We start from the raw sequence: 16,689 nt of genomic DNA, 5'->3' as shown, positions 1-16,689 counted from the left end.
GCAGGCTCCATGCAGGGAGCCCAACACAGGACTCGATCCCCGGTCTCCAGGATCCTGCCCTGGGCTGAAGGCAGCCCAGCTGCCTTAACCATTTAGCCTCAGCTAAACCGCTGAGCCACCTGGGCTGCCCTCTGAAACTAATTTTTAAAAAATGAGTAAAGTGAAAAAAAAAAAAAGAGTCAAGTGGGGCTTTGTGTATAACTAGATGGCTCTTACAAACGTAATGTAAACAATATGAAACCAACCCACTTGGCTACAGATCAAAACATAGAATATATATATATAAAAAAACCCAAAAACAAAACATAGAATATAACACACACAAGTTGTAGAACTAGTAAAAATGCTATATTCAGTTCATGAACGCATGCATGGTAGTAACCGTATGAAAACACGGATGGGATGTTTTAGAAGAGTGGGGGGCGGTTGGGGAGGGAAGACTTGGGATCAGGGAGGGCTGTCCGGGGGCTTTACCTGTGTTGTGATACGTATTTTTCACATGAACATCTAACATTTGGCATAAGATGTTAGGGTCGGCTGGTTCTTGGGCACACAGGGAGGGCTCGTGATGTCCTCTCTCTAGAGTATGTTTGAAATATTTCCTAACAGGTTGGAGAATGATGGCGCTGCCGTTGCCAGTATGGATCTGCCAGGATTGATTCAACGAACATTTTTACTGAGGTCCCACCGTGTGCTGGCATTTGCTGGGAGCTGGTCCCTCATTCTCCTTTGCTCCGTGAGGGTTACCTGTCCCCTCCAGTCCTCAGGACACTAACTCTTAGGCCCAAGACCCCACCGGTGGGGCCTGGGGGTGAGCGGCAGCGAGGGTTCGGGGAAGGTGCTCTGCCCCTGGTTCTGCACCTCACAGGTTCCTGAGATCACCGGGGCACGAGCTTTTGCTTAAAGGAAAGAAATCTCGAGCTTTACTTCTGCCCTGCGCTCCTTGCTCTGGCTACCTCTGCACCGGGCTCTGGCCAGGTCTGCAAATTCTCATTTGAGGTGGTGCTTTTAGTCCTTCCTTCATTCGCTCATTTTTCTGACCAGACTTGGGGGGGCGGGGGGGGGGGTGCAGGGCAAGGTTGGCCGGGTTCCACCCGCAGGAGCCTGGAGATCCAGAATCTTCCTCTTCCTCTGCCGGCCCCAGGCAGGCCCCCTCGTGGGCCGCTCGCAGACTTGGGGACTCGGGCCGCGGGGCCCAGGGGTCCATTGGAGCAGGTCGGCTGCGCTGCGGGGGACGGACGCGGGGTGGGGGGGCGGGGTCACTGGGACACCTGGGCTCCGGCCTCAGTCCTGCCTGGCCCCCAGCGGCAAGGTGCTCTCCCCACTTCTGCCCGGATGCCCTGGCCCGCGCGGTCCGCGGCGGTTGGAGCGGCTCCAGATCTCGGTCCCGCGGGCGTGCAGGGCTGGGGCGGGGGGAGCCTTCGGGGAGAACCGAGGAGAAAGCATTTCCCGGGCGCAGGGGGCGCCCCCAGGCCGGTGCCCGGAGCTCCGGGTGGGAGCTGGGAAGGCCCTCGAGGTGGGCGCGGGGAGACGAGGGGGCCGGGGGGGGCGGGGCGCGAACCCCGCTGGGAGCGCGCGGGGCTCCCCCCGCCCGCCGCGGCCCCCGGCGCGACCCTTCCCCAGCCGGGTCCCCGGGGCGGCGGGGCCCACCGCGCGGTCGGCCCGAAGACCCGGAGAAGCGGACTGCAGGGGGCGGGGGCGGGGGCGGCGGGGTCAGGGGTCGCGTGCCGGGCGCGGGCCGCGCTCCGCCGATCCGGGCTTTGCCGCGCGCCCCCCGCCCGGGCCGAGCCGAGCCGAGCCGGAGCTGTGGGTGGGACGGCGGCCGCGAGGCTGGGCTGGGCTGGGCTGGGCTGGGCTGGCGCTCCGACGGCGGCGGCGGCGGCGGGCGCTCGGGAGCCGGGCCGCGGCGGCGGGAGGACAAAGGCCGGGGTGAGAGCGGCTCCGCCAGGGGGCTGCGGGGCTGCGGGGTCCGGCGCGCGGGGTCCCGGGTGCAGGGTCCGGGGTCCGGGGCGCGGGGTCCGGGGCGCGGGGTCCGGGGCGCGGGGTCCCGGGCGCGGGTGGGCGCGGGCGCTCCCCGGTCGGTGCCCGCAGCCCAGGCGCCCTAGGGTCCGGGTCCGGCCTCGAGGGCACGTGGGGCGTGGGTGCTGGTGCCGCGGGGGCGCGCGGCGAGCTCCGCAGGCGAGAGCGGCTGCAAACGGCGGTGCGCGCGGTGGTCGGTGTGCGGGTGCGGGTGCGCGCGCGTGTGTCCCGGGAGCTCGGGGCGGGGTGGCAGCCGCAGGTCCCAGCACTGGGGACGCGGGAGAAATGCGGCTTTTTCCCAGAAGCGCCCTGGGACCGGCTCTGAGGGAGGTGGGGGCTCGGTAACTGGAGCCCAGTTCTGCGTCTGGGGAACAAAGGCTGGTTTCCTGAAGTCCAAGAAAGTGTGTGTGTGTGTGTGTGTGTGTGTGTGTGTGTGGCCGCCGGGGCGCCGGGCCGGGGTGGAGGCCAGGGCAGGATGCTGGGCCATTTTGCTGTCAACTCTCCTTTGATCCCTGGCCCTGGGACCGGCAGAAAGAGGGACTCCAAGTTGTGTCCCGAAGCTTCTCTTCACCGAACGCTTCTAGCAACGAGTATCGCTTCCGGGCTTGAAGGGGGTTTTTAGTAGGTCTTTAAAACAATGTGTGAATTTCACTTCAACAGAAACTTTTATTTCCGATGAGAGCATTTTAATTTTTGTGTTTAACACGCGGGGGTAGACCTGGGGAGAGGTGGATGTCTGGGGAGGTCCTGAGCTTTGTCTTAAACATAAATGTTGTGCTAATGTCACCTAGTTTGCAGACACTTAGTAGGGAAATGTTACTGGGAGTTTTAAAGGCCCTTAGTTTAAAGACATTTGAACCCCACCTCTCACTATTCGTTTGGAATGACTTAAATCTCTGGGCAGATTTGAGGAATCCCTTGGAATCGATCCATTGCTTCCAGAGCATAGTTTTTGGAGGTACTTAGCAAAGTTTGTTTCTGGGGAAAAAAAAAAAACACAATTTAAAATGTGAAACAATGACATGAAACACAGGTGAGGAGATGTCTCTGCAAGTCTTTTCATGCTGGAATCTGGTTCATTTAAAATTTGCAGTGGGAAAAAAAAATGCAGTGGGATCTGTGACAGTTTCCATTCCCTGAGCCGCGGTCGAAGGGCGCTGCTGTTCATTCTAGAACGTTTTCTTTTTTCTTTTTCTTTTTTTTTTTAAAGATTTTATTTATTTATTCATGATAGTCACACAGAGAGAGAGAGACAGAGGCAGAGACACAGGCAGAGGGAGAAGCAGGCTCCATGCAGGGAGCCCGACGTGGGGTTCGATCCCGGATGTCCAGGATCGTGCCCCCGGCCAAAGGCAGGCGCCAAACCGCTGCGCCACCCAGGGATCCCTAGAACGTTTTCTTTATGGAGTAAAAAGTTAGCTTTGGTTGAAGCTGAAATTCCATCCTGACCTTACTTGTTATTGCAGATGGTTTAAACGGTTTGTTTGTGGTTTCAATGTTTTTAATTAGTGAAAAATAGCCAGTTGGACCAATACCTGTGATCTCACTTGGTGGGTACTTTGATGCTACACTTTAAATATGTGTATTTTTGTCTTAGAGTTTTTAACAGGAAACTTTGTAATCTCCTGGAGCCTGTCTAAAGGTTTCTGTGGGTAATACAAAAGTGACTGTTCTTTCATTCATTTAGTAAGCAACGTCCTGACCTCCCGTGGTATGGTAGGTGTTCATTCTGATAGGACCATCATGCTTGACATTAGAAATCCCCTTTTGGAGAAAATGGTGTCCATTTTGTGGATTCAACATTTGAATTGTTTAGCAATTCTAGAGTGTTCACAGGCAGTCTCAAAGTAGAGCTAGTCGAAGTTTGAAAAATTGGAAAGAGAAGAAGACAGACCTTAGCTTAAGGAGAGAGGGCAGGTGCCCTGTGCTCCTGCCCCATGCCCAGGCAGTCATCAGAACTGAAAGGGACTAGGGTATGAAAACTAAGGATGTAATATAGGACCCTTCATGACCCAAAAGGGTAAAGGGAGCCAGCTTTTAATAATTGCACCTTTCCGTGTCACCCCATGCTTCAGGGGTCTGGTCTAGACTGGGAAAGGAAGCCTCTCATGCTTTCGTGTGGGCAACTGACCATGAGAGCTGGCTGAGGGCAGCCTGGCCTGGTCATTCCGGAGGGCCCATGGACCTCTAATATCTTCAAAAAGATTCCAAACAGTTAATATTCGTAGCTCATACAATGCCTAATGGGCCCTCTTGGCTTTTTCGTTTAGTTTCTGGATATACAGATAAATTGTAGTACTTTAAAGCTAATTGGACTTAAAGCAGGAGGGGGAAGGCTGTGATAGAAGTAATGTATATGTGATAGAAGTAATGTGTATCTGTGACATATAATTTAAGAACATACAGAAGACTTAAAAAATGCCAGAAATCTATGATCCAGATACAATTGCTATTAATACTTTGGTATATATTTTTTGGTATTAAAACCAAAGTTTCTGTGGTTCTAAACCTTGCTCAAAATTACATATATACATATATACATTATTTATGTCACTTTGTGTCTTTTTTCATTTAAAAGTCGTGAATATCACCTATCATTTCTTTTCTTTTTTTTATTTTTTAAAATTTGTATTTATTTATTCATGAGGGACACACAGAGAGAGAGAGAGGCAGAGACACAGGCAGAGGGAGAAGCAGGCTCCATGCCAGGAGCCTGATGTGGGACTCGATCCCGGGTCTCCAGGATCACGCCCTGAGCTGAAGGCAGCACTAAACCGCTGAGCCACCCCGGCTGCCCCTATCATTTCTTTTTATATTGTTATCTTAAATAATTTTATGTTTTGTTGTATAAAAAATAGTAATTTTGCTATTTCTCTAGCAGATTCATGGCCTTTTCTTATTCTACTTTTTAAATTTTTTTTAATTAAAAATTTTTTTAAAAGATATTATTTATTTATTCATGAGACACACACACACACACACACACACACACACACACACAGAGGCAGAGACACAGGCAGAGGGAGAAGCAGACCCCACGCAGGGAGCCTGATGTGGGACTCAATCCTGGGTCTCCAGGATCACACCCTGGGCCGAAGGCGGCACTAAAGCGCTGAGCCACCAGAGCTGCCCTCTACTTTTTTTTTTAAATGATGAATTTTTCTTTTCTTTTCTTTTCTTTTTTTTTTAAGATTTTATTTATTTATTTATTCATGAGAGACACAGAAAGAGAGAGAGAGAGAGGCGGAGACCTAGGCAGACAGAGAAGCAGGTTCTGTACGAGGAGCCCGATTTGGGACTTGATCCCCGATCCCAGGATCATGCCCTAAGCCAAAGGCAGACATTCAACCGCTGAGCCACCCAGGTGTCCCTATTATTTCTACTTTTTGATGTCTTTTCATTTTGATAAAATATCACCGATTGTTCGTAACGTACATTTCTAAAACTTGACTGCTCTTAAAAAAAGGTAAAAAAAGTAACTTCTGGGATATAAAGTGAGAATGGAGGCAGTCTTGCCTTGGTCTGCTTAATTTCTTAGCTCACCCTTAATTGTCTCTGCCATTTATTACTCTCTGTAACACAATGATATGCATTTTATTTACTCCACCAAATTATAGACTGTTTTTTTAAGATTTTTATTTATTCATGAGAGACACACAGGGAGAGGCAGAGACACAGGCAGAGGGAGAAGCAGGCTCCCTGTGAGGAGCCTGATGTGGGACTTGATCCCAGGACCTCGGGATCACGCCCTGAGCTAAAGGCAGATACCCAACCACTGAGCCACCAAGGCGTCCCAATTATGGGCTTCTTGAGGACAGAAATGTGTCTCTTAATTTTTTCTCAATCCCTCTAGTACTCAGCCAAGGCTTGGCATGTCACGGATGTTCAAAATATTTTGGAGGGAGGGGAGTATATTTCAGGGACTGTGTGAAAACCCCAAGCCCTCTCAGAGATGTGCAATGACCAGTCTTGATCCAAATGATTCCTGTGACCTAGTTTATTAAGAAAAACTTTGAACACCTACAGAAGTGGAAAGATAGTAGTACTTTTTTGTGATTATCATCCAGCTTCAACAATTGTCAGCATTTTGTCAGTTTTGATTCTTTTCTCTCCCCTCATCCCCATCACCATGGCAGCCCTACTGGATCTCTCTGAGGTCTGAGACATTGTACCTACCATACCCCTGTGTTTTTGACTATGTGTTTACCTCATTATCCAGTGAGAAGGTCATGTCTTCAGGGGCTCAGCAGAAGGAAGTAGATTTCCCAAGGGTCTATGTAATGGGAAGGCCAGTGATCCGACAGTTAGGGAAATGGCCTGGCTTGTTTGGCTTTGACCTTGAGAGGGTTGGTTCTCCTCTCTGGGTTCATGTTCTAGTCTGTCACCTGAGGAGCCTGACCTAGGTAATCTGTAAGCTTCCTTTGAACTTTAACTGTTCATGCTAAGGTCTGCCTTTTAGTCTAGTGTGGTAGCTCTCAAATTGTAGCCCCTGGACCAGCTATTTCAGTGTCACCAGGGAGCTTGCACAAAATGCAGATTCGCAGGCCCCTACCTAGACCTACTCAGAAATCCTGGGGGCGGAGGCCAGCAATCTTTGGTTTAAATAAACCCTCTGAGTGATTTTGATGAAGAGCCAAGCTTGAGAACCACTAATCTATGAAGTAAGCTGAGAGCCTGTGAGCCCTTTTCAAAAGACAGAAACAGAAACCTGCTGGAAATTGTGCTTTTACCTATCATCTGGCCCTGTTAAGTCAGTCCAGTGTCAGACTTCTTCCTTTTGTGCAGACCATCATTAACTGGAATAACTGCAGGATCTTTTGTTGATCAGGAAATCTGATTGGCAGTTACATGTTCTGACTCAAAAAGGCTTGGGAGAGAAATTATTAGATAAAATGTTTTTGAACAAAGGTACATGTAGGCAATTTTCATTTAAAAAAAAAACAGTTGAGGGGTGCCTGGCTGGCTCATTCTGTAGAGCACTCGACTCTTAATCTTAGGGTCATGAGTTCGAGCCCCACGGTGGGCATGGGGAGCCTACATTAAAAAAAAAAAATTGAAAACCACTTAATGTGACTCACCACACTTGTAATTACACAAATATTTGTTTAGGGTCTACCTCCCTGTGGTACTTGGTAAGTGCTGTGCAGGATCAAGTCTCCTCTGCTCACTGTTGTGCCCCAGCACCCAGCACAATGGCTGGTCCGTAGCGGGTACTCAGTACATATTTGATGAATGAAGGAGTTTTTGTTCATTAGGGACCTTACAGAACTCTAGATAGAGAGCCAAGCCTAAACCGACAGAAATAATTAGGGAACAATTAACGGTTCTATTCTGAGGTCTCAACTCCAAATGTAGGAGAATTTGAGCCAAAAGGTCAGTTAGTTTCATATTTGTTGAATAAAAGTATCTGTCACTTGCTTAGCTCTATCTTAGTCTCTGGGGGAGAAGTATAAAGGGCAATACAAGAGAGTGAAACAAGGAGCTCATGCATATGAGACCATTTCATTGATTCATAACTACTTTTCATTCCACTGCTTTCAGACACTAAAGCTAGCCGAATACTAATTATTATTATTATAACCGCCACTCCTTGGGCATCTACCATGTAAAAGTATTACATGCGAATTGGGTAGATATCTGTTTAAATCTGTAACATCTTCATCTGTAAGAATTTAAACCAGGCTTAGAAAGTTGTTTCCAAAATTTAAAAATCTGTAGACCCAATGGTCTGTAAAGTTAACACATGTTTGAGCAACAAAATCCCATCATTTATCTAATATACACATATTCGTACGTACTATGTGCCAAGTACTAGTCTAAGTGCTAAGGGCTAGTAAACATTTTACACATCGGTAAACTGAGGCCCAGAGATTTACCTGCTAGGCAGGACCACGTGGGACTGTCATTTTTGTGGGTCAAAATGATAGAGTATTGGCAGTTTCATATGGTTTAACCTGCACTTTTATTGTACCACGTAATTATTTTTCACGAATTTAAAAGAAATTGTCCTAAGGAAATGTTTGTATTTCTTCTGACAAAAATATTACCCAAAAGGATACTTAAAAAATTGGGGTCCTGGGACGCCTGGATGGCTCAGTGGTTGAGTGTCTGCCTTCGGCTCAGGTCGTGATCCTGGGGTCCCAGGATCGAGTCCTGCATCAGGCTCCCCGTGGGGAGCCTGCTTCTCCCTCTGCCTGTGTCTCTGCCTCTCTTTGTGTCTCTCATGAATAAATAAATAAAAATCTAAAAAAAAAAATTGGGGTCATGCACTTTTCTGAGCACTTCACCATACAGTTCATTCAGATTTCACAACAGCCTGACGAGGTAGATGCCAATGCCATCATCCTCCTTTTACAGTGGGGGAGACTGAGGCACAGAGCAGTTAAGTAGCTTGTTGGAGGCCACATACCCAGGAAGTGGCAGAAACAGAATTTGGACACGAGCAGTCCGGGCCCCGAGTCTGAGCTCTCAGGCTCATATTCATTAGTCTCTCGAGTCCCAGTTAGCAGAAGGGATGTTTCCTCCAGTAAGCAGGGATCTGGGCTGTAGTGGCATTTGGGCGAACCGGGCAGGAAGGACACGGGCATCTGCAGCACCTCTGTGGGTCTGTGCTGGGTCGCTCTGCACCTTTTGCTGGTACAGTCTCAGCAGCCCTGTGATGTACACAACACTGGCCCTGTTTTCCAAGTGAGGCAAGCTAGACTCCCGAGAGGTTAGGAAATTATAGCGCCAGAAAGCGATGCAGCTAGATTTCACGCCTCCCTGGGTCTGGGTCTGGGTCTGGGGAGAGATTGATCTCAGAAGAGATCTGCAGAGATTGATCTCAGAGATTGATCTCAGAAGGTTTCCTCCCAGAAACTCTCCACGTCCCACTCGCACTGTTGACACGAGGCACCGGCCACCGTGCACTGCTCTCCATTCACAGCGCTGCAAACGCCTCTCGGATTGGGGCTGGGGTCGCCAGTGGGGCCGCCTTTCAATGATTTGGTCACCATGGAAGGGAACAAAAATGCCTTGTTGGGATTTTAACCCCCTCAGCTTATATTTATCTGAGGTCATTGGCATGGGTGAAAAGGAGCAGGTTCACACTTGGCCCTTGGATGCTCCATTCCAATCCCCATTTAGACTGTGTAAAGCTTGCAGATTCCCAGGGGGACTTTGCACGCGGAGACAAAGGCAAGGAATAACACCGCATCTTCTCCGGCCCTGGGTCTGCACTTGAATATCTGATTCACAAAGCCAGGAGTCTGGACAAAGCACTCTCTGCTGCTCAGTGGCCAGAGTGCTATGGCAAGTTTCTAGCAAAAAGAATATTTTTTAAAAAATGCTGATTGTTATTGTTTATTTTTAGTTAACATTTTTATTTTGAGATAATTATAGATTCCCATGTAGTCGCAGGGATGACACAGAGCTCCCATGTACCCTCCACATGGTTTCTCCCGATGGTAACATCTTGCAAAACCACGGTACACATGGTTTCACAGCACTGATACGATCAAGATAGGGATTGTTCTCTGCAAGGAGCCCTTATGTGGCTCTTTCAGGGGCACAGCTGCCTCTTTCTCACTCCTGTCCTCCCATCCCTGAGTCCTGGCAATCTCAGATGTGTTCTCCACTTCTATAATTTGGCCAATTCACAAATGTCTTATAAATGGGATTGTACAGTATGTGATCTCTTGAGATTGGCTCCCTCCCCATCCCCACTTAGTATAATTCCCTGGAGATTGACTTCAGTTTTGAGTTCACTCCTTTTTATTGTTGAGTTGTTGAGTTACATTCCAAGCTATGGATGTACAGTAGTTTAACTATTAACCTCTTAAAAGATATCCGAATTGTTTCCGGCTTTTAGCTGTCATGAACAAAGCTAGTATGAACATTTGTACATAGGTTTTTGTGTAAACATAAATTTTAATCTCTGTGGGATAAACATCCAAGAGTGTAATTGCTGGATCTTAGGGTAGTTGAACTTAGCAAAAAACTATAAAACGCTGCTTCAGAGTGGCTGTACCACTTTATATTCCCACCACTAATGTATGAAGATCCAGTTTCTCGGCATAGTCAACATTGGGTGTTATCACCATTTTGTATTTTTGCCATTCTGTCGGGTGTATAGTGACACTTTATTTTAATTTGGATTTTTCCTGTTGGCCAGTGATGCTGAAGATCTTTTCATGGCATATTCGCCATGTGTCTTTCTTCTGTGGTAAAATGTGTCTTTGTATTTTAACTGTTGAGTTTTGAGAGTTTAAAAAAATAATCCCAGGTATTAGTACTATGTTGGCTATGTGGTTTGAAAATATTTTCTTCCATTCTGTAGTTTGTCTTTTCATCTTCTTAATGGAGTCTTTTGCAGAGCAAAACTTTTACATTTCGATGAAGTCCAGTGTATCAATATATCATTTTAAGGATCATACTTCTGGTGTCAAATCTAAACACTCTTTGTCTTGCCCTAGGTCATGAAGATGTTCAATTCTGTTTTTTTTTTTTCTTAAAGTTTTATATTTTATGTTTTACATATAAGTCTGTGATTCATTTTGACTTGTATAAGGTGTAAAGGTTTAGGTCAAAGTTCATTTCTTTGCCAGTAGATATCTAATTGTTCCAGCACCGTTTGTTGAAAAGGCTCTCTGTCCTTCATTGAATTGCTTTTGCATTGATTTCTTTTAAGGTTTTAAGAATTGGTTCTTTTTATTACCAAGTCAAATATATTGGGCCATAGAGTTTGCACAATAAATTTGGGATGCTCATATAGATAATTTCAGGCTTTAAGAGCTTCATAAGGATAGTTCAGCTCAGGAACACTGTAGGTCAGGACCTGCTGGCAGTTAGGTGGGAATGTGAGTCATGGCACAAGGAATCTGGGTGGGCGGTTGGGAGGCTGATGTCCTGGGGAATTTTGCTGCTGCTGTGCAGCTGGGCAGCCTTCCTCTCCAGGGAGGGGTGACGACACTGGGTGTCCTGGGTCAATCTGGGGCACGGTGACCTTCAGGGTGGAGTTGACCTTGTGGTAGGCATGGGCATGACCGGGTTAGGCTCCCACTTTGTCTCCTCTGTCAGCTGCAGCCTGCCTGATTGCTGATTTCAGCTGTCAGCTCCTGTGAGGTCTCTCCTTCCCCCACCCTCACCTCTTCTAATGGCTTCCAACAGCTGGCTGTTTAAAAATCAGTGTATAGAACACGCAGAACTCAAGTGCAGTTTTGGAAGTGTGAGTTTACATTTTAAAAATTATTGTTATTATTTTAGGATGTGTTCTGTTACTCTCTCTTGCTCAATCTGAAATAGATAAATAAATTAAAACAGCAACAACAACAACAGGGCACCTGGGTGGCTCAGTTGATTGAGCGTCTGACTCTTGGTTTTGGCTCAGGTTGTGATCTCATGGGTTGTCGGATCGGCCCCACGTTGGGCTCTGTGCTCAGCAAGGAGTCTGCTTGAGATTCTCTCCCTTTGCCCTTCCTGCTTGTGCACACTCTTTCTCACCCTAAAATAGATAAACAAATCTTTAAAAAAATAAAATGTTTTCTGTTACACAAATGCATTCATTGGAAAAAAGGTCGGTAGCACGGTTCAGTAGAGTTTATTTGTAATCCCCATCCCCTAGGATAATCCTCGTAAATGCAAAATTATTAATTTTGGAAGGAGGATTATTGTTGCTCTTTTTTTTTTTTTTTTTTCAAAAACTCCATTCTCCAGCTGGGCCGTGAAGACACAAAACTGATTTGGAAAAAAAAAAAAAAAGAAATTGTTTTCCCAGTAGCTGGTTGTGGAGAGTTTTGACATTGCCGACCACATCGCCCATGAGGCCTGTGCATGGTACAGTGGCCGGCCTGGGGACACGTACCAGAAGGGGGGAGCAGGTGGTCCGCTGCAGCCAGGACTGTGAGAATGATCTTTTGTTTCCACTGTTCGGCTGTCTGGGATGATGGCCGAGGACATCAAAGACATGTCTAAACACTGTTATCAGGCTCTGTCCTTTGCCCCGAGTGTGTAAGGGGTCTCCCCACAGGGAACCCTGGAGAGCAGAGCTTCCATCATGCTATTAATTCTAGACAAGGACTGATCAATAATATTTGCATTCACCGTTTATCTCAGTCTCTCTGTTTTGTCCTGAGGAAAATTTATTTACTTTGTTGATGAAAAGACTAGAAAACATTTTCTCCACATTTCAAATGTTAGAAGTGTTAACTGCAGAAATCTTACAAAACACCGACAAATACAAAGCAAAAACTATAATTCCTCCACCTAGAAATAAGTTCTTGTTTTTTTAAATGTACATGAATAATAGACATTTTTATCAAAAAATGATGTCATGCTCTACATGTGATTTTCCTGTTGCTGGGAAAGTTGAAGCACATCATTACTGTAAATATGCTACTATGTGAATTTTATTATCTGTGTTCTGTTATAATCCCTTTTTACATAATTGTTTTGCATTGTAGAATTGTTACTTTAAAAAGTTAAAATGGTATGATTGTCTTTTCTGATTAGTAAAGAATTTTTTTTAAGATTTTATTGATTTATTTGAGAGAGAGAGCACAAGCAGGGGGAGCAGCAGAAGGAGAGAGAGAAGCACGTTCCCTGTTGAGCAAGGAATCCGAGGTGGGGCTCGATCCCAGGATCCCGGGATCATGACCTGAGCCCAAGGCAGCTGCCTAATCAACTGAGCCACCCAGGAACCCCTGATTAGTAACGAATTCTTTTTTAATTTTTATTTATTTATTTATTTATTTATTTATTTATTTATTTATTTATCTATCTATCTATCTATCTATTTATTTATTTATTTATTTATTTATGAATTCTTATTATGGGTTAAAATTATCTGCTTTTCTAACAGGAACATTTCAAAAGCATCATTCAAGTAACATATTGTTACTTTATCAGTGAAAACAGTTTGGGCTGCTGGGAAAGGGGAACTGCTGAGATTTACTGAGTTTTGTCCAGCAGCCCAAGGGTACCTGATACCTGACCTCTTCACGGCAGGGAATGGATACTGGTGGGACCCCTGCCCCTCACCGGGCACCCTTCTGGGAGAAAGGCTGAGTACCTGGGACGTCACATAGGTCCCTGGCACATTTTCTTAAGCCACCTTGTGGCTAAGAAACAAAGAAGAGAGAAGGTAGGGAGAGTACTGGCGAGCTACTGGTTGATTTCAGTGTCAGCCTGAGATGGGAGAAAATGAAACAGGTTGTGAGATGCTATTTCATTCCCTCCGCTGAGCGTGATGGGACTTGGCTGTCGTGGGGGGGCTCAGGGTGGAGGTCCCAGAGTCTGAGATCCACAGTGAAAAACTCTGCCTTTGTGCCGTCCACACAGTGTTATGGTCCCATGTTACCTGTGCCCCCAGTTCCTGGGGGGCAGGAGCCAGGGCTCCCTCCTCTGGGCATCCACTGGACCCCTGCAGGGTACTGTGGCCTCCTGGAACAGGCCAGTGAACTTGTTCAATCTTTCATGAAGGGGCACTCTTTAATCCAGGGGTGTTCCCTGTTGACTTTGCATGTATTCATTTATGTCCTGGGCTCTTTTGAGTAAATTGCCTCCGCAGTGGTGGAGAGGCCTGGGACAGCCAAGGGGCAAAAGGATGTGCCTGAGAGGGGGCCATCTTGTTTCTGTGGGTAGATTCTTCCCATGATGGGATGTGAAGGATTTTAGACCTTTCGTGTTTATCATGTTTATCCCTATGTTACTGTGATCTGCTTCATTACAGAGGGAAGGTGTTTTTAGATTCTCTTTTGTCTTATTAGATAATTTTGAGATGTGTCCAACCATAAACACATGTGAAGTGCCTACTTCCTGCCAGGTCCTCAGTACATTTTATTCTCAGGAATCATACTCTCATACTCTCTTTTTATTTCTGTTTGGGCTGAACTGATTTTAAGTTTGTAGAGTTTGGATTTCCTTTTAAGTTAATGGAACCAGGATGATGTGGAGCTTCCCTCCGTTCACTTATGTGCTCCTTTAATTGGTTGCCTGAATAAAGGCAATCATTGCAAATATGAAGATGGTTACTGACCACAAACCTTGCACCAGGCATTTCATCTGTATCTCCACCTACATTATTATCTTATCCATAGAACTTCACATAGTGAAGCACGTGGGAGGTTGAATGAGAGCATAATTATTATAACAAGCCCATGAGGTCAGTTTTATGGTCTTCATTTCAGTAGTTGAGGAACAGAGGCTGAGAAAGCCTCATGGACAAGACCAAGCTTTGGGGAGGTCGCGTGGTCAGTGTTTGGAGCAAAGCCTGTCTGGTGTCATGCCTGTGTGGGTGCCTCGGGGCTGTCCCACTTCCAGTGGGGGGCAAGGTTCATTGCCAGTGCTGGACAAGACGGAGGAGCTGCAGCAGTGTCGACTGGTGAAAAGAAAAGCTTTTTAGAGGGGGAGTTGTGTGAGCTCAGAGATGCTATCCTGCCTGCCTCAGTCCATGCATAGGGGTCAGAGATGGCCTCCCCGGCCCAGATACCACAATGGTTTTAAGGTTTCTGGAAGGTGTCATTTACTTGTTCTCTGGTTTCCTCAGAAATTCTGGTGGCCAATTGTGTGTGTGTGTGTGTGTGTGTGTGTGTAAACAATTTAAAAAAGGCATAGTGGTGTTTGAGGGGACTTTGGGAGAAAGAGCTGAAAACCACTGGTAGCTTATCCCCAGTAATTCCTCATGTGGCAGAAACAATCAGAGAGTCATCAGCAAACCAGAAAATATTAGTCAGTTTAGCAGCCGCTACTACTTATTATCTTAAAATTCTCTTCAAATCTGGATGTCTTTTGGGACACCTGGGTGGCTCAGTCGATTAAGCATCTTCCTTCAGCTCAGGTCCATGTCCCGGGGTCTTGGGATGGAGCCCCAGTGTTGGGCTCCCAGCTCAGCGGGGAGCCTGCTTCTCCCTCTGCCCCTCACCCCACTTGTGCTCTCTCTCTCTCTCTTTTTCTCTTTCAAATAGATAAATAAAATCTTCAAAAAATCTTGGTATATTTTAATGGAATGATATTTCCTTTCCAACTTGTAATTTTGACGCAATATTATTTTTGCGATAATTAATCAAAAGCAATTCCAAGTCTCTATCATATTTAGGGAAAGGTACGCATACATCAAGATCATGATCAATAATAGACAAAGCACCAGAATATTGACTTTGTCCTTGAGGAAATCTGATAATAACAGATCGGTAGATTATAACAAATGACAAAAGTATTTGCACTTACTCCTAAACAGATATTGGAAGAACAGCAATAGTAAGGTGTGCTGTAATAAATACTTAATTAGGGAAAATGGTTATGTGTGATTGGCAAACCTGCAGGGGTGGTATAGGGGTGCAGGGGGACAGGGAAATTTACTTATAGTTCTACAGTGAAAAAGTGACAGGCTGGCATGAAAGGTGTTGCTTTTTATTTTTATTTATTTTTACTTTTTATTGGAGTATAAGTGACACACAGTGTACATTAGCTTCAGGTTGTACAACGTAGCGATTCAGCATCTCTACCTAATGCTGTGCTCGCCACAAGCGTGGCTACCACGTGTCACCAGGCAGTGTTATGACATACCGTTGACTCTGTTCCCTACCCTGGACCTTTCCTCCCCATGACTTGTGCATTCCACAGCTAGAAGCCTGTGTCTCCTGCTTCCCTTCCCTCATTTTGCTCCCTCGGCCTCCCAGCAACTTTGTCAGTTGGTTCTCAGTATTTAAAAGTCTGATTCTGCTTCTTGTTTGTTCATTTATGCATTCATTTGTTCTGGTTTTTAGATTCCATATAGAAGTGAAATCATATGGTATTTGTCTGACTTATCTGACTTATTTTTACTTAGCATACTAACTTTGAGGTCCATCCATGTTGTTGCAAATGGCAAGATCTCATCCGTTTTTCAGCAAAGCTGTCGTGTTTGCTTATTGCTGCAACCAGTATTTGTTTAGCACCTGTAGTGGGTCAGCCACCAGGGCCGGACTGGTGAGCCAAATACACATGGTCTCCCATGCACATGGGAGTTCAGTTGAGTTGGGGACAGACTTCATCAAACAGCCCCCGAATGGACAAGGAGGAATGTACTCGGATGGGAATAAAGTTCCAGAAAACAAAAAACCCGATGGAGACTGAGATGGGATTTGAAGATAGTTGGCAGTAACTGTGAGGCAGTGGGGGAGGGCAGTTTGTCCTGACCCAGGAAACTGTGAGCATCTGAAGGCATAGCCTGTGTGGCACGTGTCTGCAGGAGGGCAGATGCCAGGAAGGCGGAGGTGTGTGGCCAGGTGGGGGCCTGCCCAGGCAGACTCTTCAGGGTTTGTTAAAGAGGAGAGACTTTCAAAGCAGTGGGAAGCTGCTGTGGGGGCTTCAGAGGGTGGGGTGGGAGTGGGGTGCAGTGGTCAGATTAGTGGCCTCCCCCAACCTGGTGGCCTTCCCAAGCTGCCTCTGAAAACCGAATGCTCTCTGTATAGCTCCCTTTACAGGCCTTAGAATTACCAGGCAGATGGAGCTGAAGGGGTTGGCGGGCCCAGCCTCTGCTTTTCGAAGCTGGCTGGCAGGTGGCCTTCCTGGGTCCTTCCAGTCGAGATTTAGCCACTTGGATTCTGAGGTTTCTCTGGCCATAGCCATGACTGCTATTTCCTTTGTGCCTTTCCTCTCATGCCAGACTCATAGGACTGCAAGAATTTGAGGCATCAAGGACCTTCAATGGGG

The 16,689-nt window shown here is 46.6% G+C and overlaps 1 protein-coding gene across 7 annotated transcripts in view; it reads left to right on the top strand.

The window, feature by feature from the left end:
• Nucleotides 1-1,873: 1,873 nt before the first annotated feature.
• GREB1 (growth regulating estrogen receptor binding 1) overlaps nucleotides 1,874-16,689 on the top strand; it is a 135,543-nt gene continuing 120,727 nt past the window's right edge. For all 7 annotated transcript variants that reach the window (XR_013349755.1, XM_077844102.1, XM_077844099.1 and 4 more), the window contains exon 1: nucleotides 1,874-1,929. The gene's annotated coding sequence lies outside the window, so the exon portion shown is untranslated. The remainder of the gene's footprint in view (nucleotides 1,930-16,689) is intronic.

The sequence above is a fragment of the Canis aureus genome, chromosome 12 (assembly GCF_053574225.1).
Source record: "Canis aureus isolate CA01 chromosome 12, VMU_Caureus_v.1.0, whole genome shotgun sequence".
Taxonomy (NCBI): domain Eukaryota; kingdom Metazoa; phylum Chordata; class Mammalia; order Carnivora; family Canidae; genus Canis; species Canis aureus.
Note: the sequence above shows the minus strand (reverse complement) of the source record. Positions and strands in the feature narration are given on the sequence as shown.